This window comes from Strix uralensis, chromosome 5, assembly GCF_047716275.1.
Source record: "Strix uralensis isolate ZFMK-TIS-50842 chromosome 5, bStrUra1, whole genome shotgun sequence".
Taxonomy (NCBI): Eukaryota; Metazoa; Chordata; class Aves; order Strigiformes; family Strigidae; genus Strix; species Strix uralensis.
The window spans coordinates 1,756,304-1,766,232 of record NC_133976.1 but is presented as its reverse complement, the minus strand read 5'-3'; positions in this window follow the sequence as shown (position 1 = coordinate 1,766,232).

Below are 9,929 nucleotides of genomic sequence, written 5' to 3'. Positions count from 1 at the left end.
CATCCAAATGACCCTTAAACACACCCAGGGATGGGGACTCCACCCCCTCCCTGGGCAGCCTATTCCACTCTCTCACCTCTCTTTCTGGGAAACATTTTTCCTCATGTCCAGTCTGAACCTCCCCTGTTGCAGTTTAAAGCCGTTCCCTCTTGTTCTGTCACTAATTCCCTGGGAGAAGAGACCAGCACCAACCTCTCCACAACGTCCTTTCAGGGAGCTGTAGAGTGATGAGGTCTCCCCTCAGCCTTCTCCTCCTCACACTGAACAGTCCCAGCTCCTTCAATCTCTCCTCACAGGATTTATTCTCCAGGCCCTTCCCCAGCCTCGTTGCCCTCCTCTGCCCTCGCTCCAGCCCCTCGAGATCTCTCTCGTATTGAGGTGCCCAAAACTGGACACAACACTCCAGGTGTGGCCTCACCAGTGCAGAGCATAGGGGGACTATCACCTCCCTGCTTCTGCTGGTCACACTTACATACACTTCAAACAGTATCACATTAGTAATAACACTCCGTCTTTGCCAATTTTAATTAACGCTGTGAGTGGATGTCCTGGCAGTGAAAGTACAGATGTCAGAGAGGCAAGGAAGGGAATGCTGGTGACCCCACGTACATGGTAGCAGTTCCTCTGGCATGGCTTACCCACAGCTGTGATTCTCTCCCGTGACCAGAAATGTGACACATCTCCAGCTTTCTCAGCTGGATCTTGCCTTGAACTTGTGCCGAGAAGGAGAATAACTGCAACATGGAAGGAAGAAAAGGAGTTTAATGAAATGCCAGCTCCTCACAAAACAGTGAAGTTTCCTAAACTTCTAAACACCCTAACGGACATAAATTCTTGAAAGCCATTGGGTCTTTGAATGCAGCAAACATCTCCCATTTGGCAAAACGTATAAAGTGTACTGCAGCTCTTGGTGGGAGAGAAGTTTCTAAATCACTCGAGTAGTTATATAAAATGGTGTTTGAGATTCTACGTCACACTATTTTGCAGCACTGCCAATCATTTTTCACAATTTAAAAATGTAAGGCAAGACAGTTGTCTGGACTGGAGATGCCTAGGACAGCCAAAAATATTAAAGACAAAGTGTGGGAAAGGAAAAACAGATGATTGAAGTAACTCTGTTGTATTCACGACACTTTTTAGATTGTTTTTTTCGCATACATTTCACAGTTCTGGGGAAAAATAATTAATTCATCCACCACTCCAGTCTATTTGTATTTTTAACTGGACAACAACTACCTTTTTCCTAACTTATTCTCTGAGAATTCTTCAGGAAAAAGTAATAATGTCAGAAGTTGGCTTTGCTCCCATTTGAGTAGTTGAGAAGGACATTCCAGAAATGGCCACTCTGCTCTTTGTTTCTTGCTCAAAATTACTGTCTCTACTATTAAATCTTCTGGATCAAAATCGGCTGCACCTCAGTGGCCCATGAAAGAACCATGGTTAAGTATAAATACCTGCACATTACCATGCAACAGTATAACATCCTTGCTCGTGAAAAATCCCCTGTAAAGGTAAGGAGACAGCATTATAAGCAGAAGTCAGGAAACTGTGATGAAATTAAGATCTCTTTCATGACTGAATTACTAAAATACTAAGAAAAGTCCAACTTTGAAAAGATAGTTGCTTATAAATGGAATCATGACCTAACATTTTATCACTTCAGTCTAAAGTGGCTGCAGAGATCAGTGCTGCTGTATTTAGCAGGATACAGGCTTTGATTACCATGTTTGCTAACGAATTGCCTTGGTTTCATCTTATCCCTGGAGGTGACAAGCATGGAAAGATTTTCCTTACAGCATGAGAAGGAGCATGCCAACATTCCCAATGCAGTAAGAGAAGGCAGCACTGTTTCCTCTGCTAGCAAACATGCTGGCTACAGCAGTGGATTAACATCCGAGCTCTGAGAAGCTATTATTGCTGCTTCATTTGGAAGCAGAAGCATCTTAAATGTCGCTGTTGATACTAAACCACCACCTTTTAGGACACAGTACTCAGTACAGGGACACTTTGTCCAGTCCCAGGCAGCTACAGGGCTGACACATACCAAGCACTGAACTTTCATTTTACAGATCTTTTCTGTGGATGAAAGCATGTGTCATGGTCCTTCCCCAGTGTGACCGAACGAGGGGTGGGTTATATTTTCACATTACTCCATCTCATTAAAGTTGCTGTTGCCACTGAGTCTGCATAAGAAGAAAAAATACCTCTAAAAACTAAAAAAAGTGCCCTGGGAGTACAACCTTCAAAAGAAAATGGACTGGCAGAGCAGGCCTTGAGGCATTTTTTCTTTAGCTCAGGTGACACCTATACTGCTGTCTGGAGGTCCAAGGTCAAACCTCGCTGATCTGCCAGCCATGGGAGATGGTTTCACCAGTGTAATGGAGGGTGTAATCACAGAATCACAGAATCATCTGGGTTGGAAAAGACCTTGAAGATCCTCCAGTCCAACCATGAACCTCACACTGACCATTCCCAACTCCACCAGATCCCTCAGCGCTGGGTCAACCCGACTCTTCAACCCCTCCAGGGATGGGGACTCCCCCCCTGCCCTGGGCAGCCCATTCCAACGCCCAACAACCCCTTCTGCAAAGAAATCCTTCCTAAGAGCCAGTCTGACCCTGCCCTGGCGCAGCTTGAGGCCATTCCCTCTTGTCCTGTCTCTTGCTCCTTGGTTCAAGAGACTCATCCCCCCCCTCTCTGCACCCTCCTTTCAGGGAGTTGTAGAGGGCGATGAGGTCTCCCCTCAGCCTCCTCTTCTCCAGACTAAACAATAATAAAATAACTCATGCTCCTTCAAGATAAAATATTACTCCAGCAGGCAAGCTGGAGCAGATGCAGTGCCTAAGCCCTTACATGGCATCCTTTGAAGAACAGCTGTAACAGATAAATACAGTCTGGTTCAAATACAACCTAGACAACTCCACAAGAGAGACATTAATGCCTATTAAACACAACAGCCCAGCTATGGAAATCACTGCAACTGGTGACCACTGGCGTGCTGGAGTGAGGGTGATTCTTCTCTGCTGACGCGGAAGTCCCAGACACAACTTATACGACCAATGTGATCAAGTTGATGCCACTTTATTAAAGGATACACAGCAATTTATACACTATCACAAGCTTCACGCGCCGCTATCTTATTGCTAATAGGCTAAAGCTACTTGTTCACGCCCCCTTTTGCCCTCTATGATTGGTCCCGGTGTGGTGTCCATGCGCTGCTCTCCCACTAGGTAGGCATCCTGTTTTCGACAGTCCAACTTCTTTATCTTTTGGCCAGGAATGTAGTCTCTCAATCTATCTCGTCCTTGCTTATGTCCTTGAACACAGCTGCAGCTTGCTGTTACAGTGAGGCCCCTCGGTCTGGATCGCTCATAATATGTCCGTTGTTTTCCAGCCATTCCACACTTCTCATATTGTGTGCGCTTCTGCTGGAGACAGGAGTCTCTCCAGGTGATCCCATCAGCAAAAAAGTGGGCCCAGGCAACTCAAGGTTGGTGTAAGAGGGCAGTTCTCCTACTTCTGTAATTGTAAAATGGATATATGGAGCTGGCTCTTTTAATTCAGCCCTACTTTTTGTCCTGGTACTGGAGACTTTACACCATTCAACAGCGATGCATCTCGATAGCTGCAGGAGATGCGTGGCAGTTATGGTCACATCTTCACTGTTCAACCACGGTAAGACAACACTGATTGTAACAAACAATCATCTCTTCGAGCTGAATTGTAATCACATGGCGTTTTACATCAAAAAGCGACCTGGAATGGTAAAATGCTCCACAGCTAATCAATACACAAGGAACGAGCTTAATTCTTAAACTATCAGGAAGGTCTGTTGAGGGCTGGAGAGTCACAGCTCTACGGAAGGCAGTGACGTTCAGTGCGCTAGGATGTTAATTTTGAACTTTGGGCCAATGACTGTTTGGGTTTGAGTGCAGCAGATCACGCCAATGATTTAACAGAAATCAAATCATATCCACTGGGTCCATTTCCCATGATCAACAAGCGGATCCCTCAGCTTTGCTATACAATGGAATCATCTAGAGCATGCAGTTAGAAGTGGGAGGAGGATGTGGGTTTCGGGGTGCCCCACACTGAAACTGTATTAAACGTGACAAGAAACCATACCCATGGACTGTGGGTTTAGTTCAGGTTCAGTTCTGGCTGGCTGTAGGGTCAAAGTCTGAGAGACTTCAGTGGCGCTGCAAGGACAAGCCATTCCCACCCTGTTTTTGCTGTTTGCCTTCACCTTTGCATCGTTGCCTTGGCTGGGCAGCTCAGCTGCTGTTACCAGCCATATGCAGATAACATGGAATAAACACACCCAGGATTAGAAAAAATAAATAAAACAGCAAAGCCAGTTCCATTACTTAAGGGGTTATAATCATAACAAAGCCTAATGCCTTCATCTCCTGCAGGACTGCCAGCACATTGTGCTATCATGTTCTTCCATTCCCCGAGTGCAAAAGGAGATAACAAGAGTTTAGACTGCTTGGAACAGTGCTGAGCCTGGTGTTTCACTCATGTCCGGGTCTATTTGTTTGTTTGCATATAGTCTTTCAGGCAGGGAGAGTGACAAAAGCATGTGACAATGTCAACAGAGAGGACAGCATGCCATGGCTAGCTGAGGCCTGCAAACACATTTCAGGGAGACTACGTGGTCGGGGGGGAGAGACCAGCCCTGTGAGCAAACACTGTACAAGGAGAGCACTGGGGGCTACAGTGGAACGTGGGCAGGGTTTGGCAAAAGCTGCCTTCAGTCTCTCATGTCTAAGTGAAGGAGTCATCTAATGTAACTATGGCCACCTCTGACGTAAGGCTTTAATTTTAAACTGGATTACAGAGGAAGCTTAGAGGTCCAGGAAGAGGCATCCTGTAGCTGTGTTCCCACCTCTCGATGGGACGCTCTGTCCATGTGCAATGTCTCCCTCTCTCTCCCTCTCTCACCTTCTACTCAATACAGAAGAAATCTGGATGACCACCTCAGACTAGATGCCTAAATTTGAGCTAGATGAAGTTAGGTGAGCTCAATTCCAGCCTCAGTGTTGTTGAATTACACAGAGACCTTGATTTTTCTTTAAAACTGAGCTTTGGACTCTATGCCAGCAAAGAGAAACTACAGAACTACAACAGCAAATCAGAAAACAACAAAGAAACAACTAAAAATGTGTTATTTACTTACATATCTCAGCTAGCTTCACATGATAGTTTCCAAAAACACATTTGCATGTCTTAGGATGGCTGTCTTAATGCCTTCCCTACAGCTTAGCCTCTTTGGCCTCCATTGTTTCTCTCCTTCAGCAGTTACTCCATTTTTACGTTCACACAGAATCACCCTGCTGATCCACATTTCCTCATTTCTGGTGCAAAACCTCTTTATAGTACCTTGAACAACTGCCAAGACCTTATCTCATGTGTTAGGGTTGATGTTTTCAACCTGCCTCAGTATATCTAGTTTGGTTTAATTATCCATTCTCTTCCAGAGAATTGTTCCCAAGAGTCAGATTCACTTTCCCTTGATGAAGACACAACGGAAGGAGCTGATAGAGACAAGGATAGGTTTTCCTGGGGAAACGGCTGGGAAACATTTTATCTTTAGATGCAGTTGAAACCCTTTCCTTTACTACATAATCTCTGCCAGAGCACTAGCAAGAATCTTGAGCTGTAACTTTGATCTGAGACTAAGAAAGGGACCTAAAGCGGGTAGCAAAGCTATGATTTGCTTCTTCTAAATGCAAGGGAAAAAGGAAGCTCTTTGAGTGTTTTTCAATGGTGATTAAGATTCGTTTTAATTGATAAGAACAATCCTGCACAGATGTTTTAGCCTGTGTATTTCTATGGCTTCTCACCCTCCTGTGCTGTCCATTCTCCTGGGCCACCATGTCAGCTATTCCTGGTTTTAAATGGTGCTCAGATGGGCTCTGATGGGAGTCTCCCCCAGCACAGTACAGGTATTTGAGCCCAAGATTAAATCTCACTCTCTGGAACCAGCAGCGTAATAGCTGGATTAGGGCACTTAGTAGCTGGAGGAGGACACGTAAGGGGCTTTGCTTCACCCTACATCAACAGCCATGGAGCCATTTCAGCAGTTGGGGTTGGCAGAGACACCAGAAAGTCTGCTTTAGTCCTGGTCCATTGAGAAACAGGACTCAGGGTCGTGCAATACCCACTTGCCTTATTCTCCCTGACCCATGAAAAGGGCTGTCCGTTTTGTTATTAGCATGATTTGCTGCTGTTAAGTACTCAGAAGCATAATAAAGTTAAGACAAAGCTACCCCTGGGACCTCAGGTTGCTTTCCTGAGTCTAGTTTTCCTTTCACATCCTGGGTTCTCCAAAGACAGCGATTTTGAGGCTGAAGCACAGTTCTCAAAAACCTTTGCTGAGAAGCAAAAAGAAAGGCAGTATCCACAACTCCACTACCTAAACCAAGCAGGAAGTTATTATTCCTTGAAAAGAGGAGAGAAGGATGGGTTGAACATATCCAGCACTCAGCCACCACCTACTGCAAAGATTTTATTAAGTCAGAAGGAAACAGAAATCAACGTTTAGCTCTTTGGGAGGAGGACCAGCGAGTGTGGGGAAGGTGAGACATAGCATCGGTACCCTCTACTCCAGTCCATGGGTAATAATGCATAATAAAAGATTCTCCTTTTCCAGCTTACTGCAAGCCACTCTCTTTACAAGATCTACAGAAGTCCACCAATCATTCCCCATCCATCTGTGGCAAAGCTGCAATCACAGAATCATAAAATCATACAATAGTTTGGGTTGGAAGAGACCTTTAACGGTCATCTAGTCCAAACCCCTGCAATAAGCAGGGACATCTTCAACTAGATCAGGTTGTCCAAAGCCCTGTCCAACCTGACCTTGAATGTTTCCAGGGATGGGGCAGTCACTAAAGATTTGACTGTGGTGGTGAAGACACCTCTCAGCCTCTTGAATAAAACCTGCTCTGGCAGCTGTAGTCATCATAAACCCGTGTGGCAATTCACCCTCCACACATCCAGCAGCAGGAACCCATACATATCATCCCTTACGTCACTGGTCTCCATTTCAGAACTCCATGTGATAGCTCAAGATTTTTACATGTGAAGATGCCACATCAGCTTGACAAATCTATTTTTAAGTTGATTAAGCTAAACCTTTATGGACACATGGGCCAACGCTTCCTAGATGATGAGACAGGAGCACATCACAGGTGTGGTAAAGTGTGACATGACATCTTGAATACTTTACCGGGACAACCAGTTATACGCTCACTGCCTTTTCTTTCTCCTTCCATCCTGTTTGCTTCAGTGTTGCTGTCTCCTCTCAGCCTCTTCCCCTAATTTATCTTAAACTAATTTAGCAACGAGAACCTAATGTCACAATTATCAAAGCGTCTCCTTCACACCTGCTCTTCAGTACAGCTCTTCTCTTTACACGGGGCTCTCCACTTCTCCCCTTTGTAAATGCCAAGCTCCATGCTTGGTACTGCTTCATCTTCAATCCCAAGACCTGATCCATTCCCTCAGTATTTCTGACAAGAGTTAGGCTTCTCATTTCATACTAAGAGGAGCAGGTGGACCCCTAGCCAAAGATACAGTGCTCTGTATCTCCATCTCTCACTCTGTCAATCTTCTACCTGTAAAGCAACACAGTAAGTGTGAAAAGAGGCAGACTAAAGGCAGGCGAGCCCTCACAGCCATTTCACGAAGCAGGCACTTGAGGTAAGGAGCCAGTTTTACAGCTGGCCCCGAAACGTGCCCAAATAACACACCTGAGACTGCTCTGACATGAAACTTGGCCATACGGGGGCCACCTCACTGAGGAAGTGTATGTGCTTTCTTACAGGCCCGGTGCTGGCCCAACCACGAGGCGAGATGGTGACCTGCCCACCAGAACCCTTTCAAACAAAGAGGTTATCTCAACAGTCAGAATTGAGTATAACTGTTAAGCAGGTATTCTTTATTGCAGCGCTGGCCAGCACTGGAGATCGCTCCACCATAAGTGCTCCGACTACTCCCAAAATGCTCTAATATACACAAAAAGCAGACATATTCATCAGATTCCCTGGAAAAGGCAGTCTTATGCTAATGGGTTCTCAGAATTCATTTACATAGTCTGAGCATGCGTAGTAAAAACAGAGTGAGGGTCTTCTCCCTCCCATGGTGGTCCACGTAGTCTTCCTCACACTGTCTGCTAGTTGAACTTTGGGCTTCCTGTGTCCACGTATGGTCATGGCAATAGCTGATCTGTCCTTCAGCTCCTGTTTGTTTCAAGGTGGTTAATTTAAACTGGCTTCCAGTCGCTTATCTTGACGCTGGCATCTTCTCAGGCGCTTATCTTGCATTCTTACATTCCTGTTGTCAGGAATGTATTCAGGGAGTTTACTGGACTGTCCAAGGCTTGTTTTATCCCCACTAGGCAAGGAGTTACAGGTTTCAAGATATTTTACAAATGGGTAAGACTACAGGGGGTAGCTAGGAAAAGAATATAAATGAAGTTATATACGTTGCAGTAAAATAGAAAAATAAAAATAGTGTTACTGGTTTCTATACGCTAACAAGGTCAGGAGGTCTTGTAATTTCAAGTATACTTGCAGCAACCTCCCTTCACCTTGTCCCTCTCTGCCCTTCTCCAGACCCACCGTGTCATCCCCTTGCCTGGCAGTGATGGCTTCCAGCATGGACGGCAGCTGCCGAGTGGCTCAGCAGCACCTACAACCCAATAAATCCCTCCATTACCTCACAGGTCGGTCATTGCTGTGGGAAATGGTGCCATGACAGGGGATCCACATCATCCCTGGGGTTTATCGAGGGTCCCAACACCATGAAGGAGGCTGTTTGCTCTCCATCTTTCAGAAGGACCTTGTTGAGGTGTTACTAACTTAAGACAGCTCCTTTTTAGCTTTATAATTTTTAGAATCACAGAATCATCTAGGTTGGAAAAGACCTTGAAGATCATCTAGTTCAACCATTGACAGTTCTCAACTACACCACATCCCTCAGCGCTATGTTGACCCTACTCTTGAACACCGCCAGGGATGGGGACTCCACCACCTCCCTGGGCAGCCCATTCCAATGCCCAACAACCCCTTCTGGAAAGAAATATCTAGTCTAAACCTTCCCTGGTGCAACTTGAGGCCATTACCTTTTGTCTTAGAAGGGACGGGGAGAAGGGAAGCAGTGGCCTCCTCAGTGCGCAAGCAGCAAGGCGCTACCATTGCTGCCAAAACACCTCAGCATTTGTGCAAAGGCTCCTCGCCTCTCCCTTCACAGGGGAGCTGGTGGCTGAAGTGTGTGTTTGGTTTTTTACCAAGGAGCTCAGATGCTTCGTCTGTCTGACAGTCAGTCAGTGTGGGGAGCGGCTGAGGGAACTGGGGGGGTTTAGTGTGGAGAAGAGGAGGCTGAGGGGAGACCTCCTGGCCCTCTCCAACTGCCTGAAAGGAGGGTGCAGAGAGGGGGGATGAGTCTCTTGAGCCAAGGAACCAGCGCCAGGACAAGAGGGAATGGCCTCAAGCTGCGCCAGGGCAGGGTCAGACTGGCTCTTCGGAAGGATTTCTTTGCAGAAGGGGTTGTTGGGCGTTGGAATGGGCTGCCCAGGGCAGGGGGGGAGTCCCCATCCCTGGAGGGGTTGAAGAGTTGGGTTGACCCAGTGCTGAGGGATCTGGTGGAGTTGAGAACGGTCAGGGTGAGGTTCATGGTTGGACTGGAGGATCTTCAAGGGCTTTTCCAACCCAGATGATTCTGGGATTCTGTGACGCTAAGCACCCCCTCACAAAATGGCGGCGCGGCTCCTTTAAGACGCGCCCTCACCTCGGCTCGGCCCCGCCCCTTCAGCAGCTGGGGTGGGGGCGTGGCTTGAAGGGACGGATGGCGCCCAGCCCCACCTAGGTGCTCGGAGAGTTGAGTGACAGCACCGCAGCCCAATCAGATGGCAGAGATGGAGG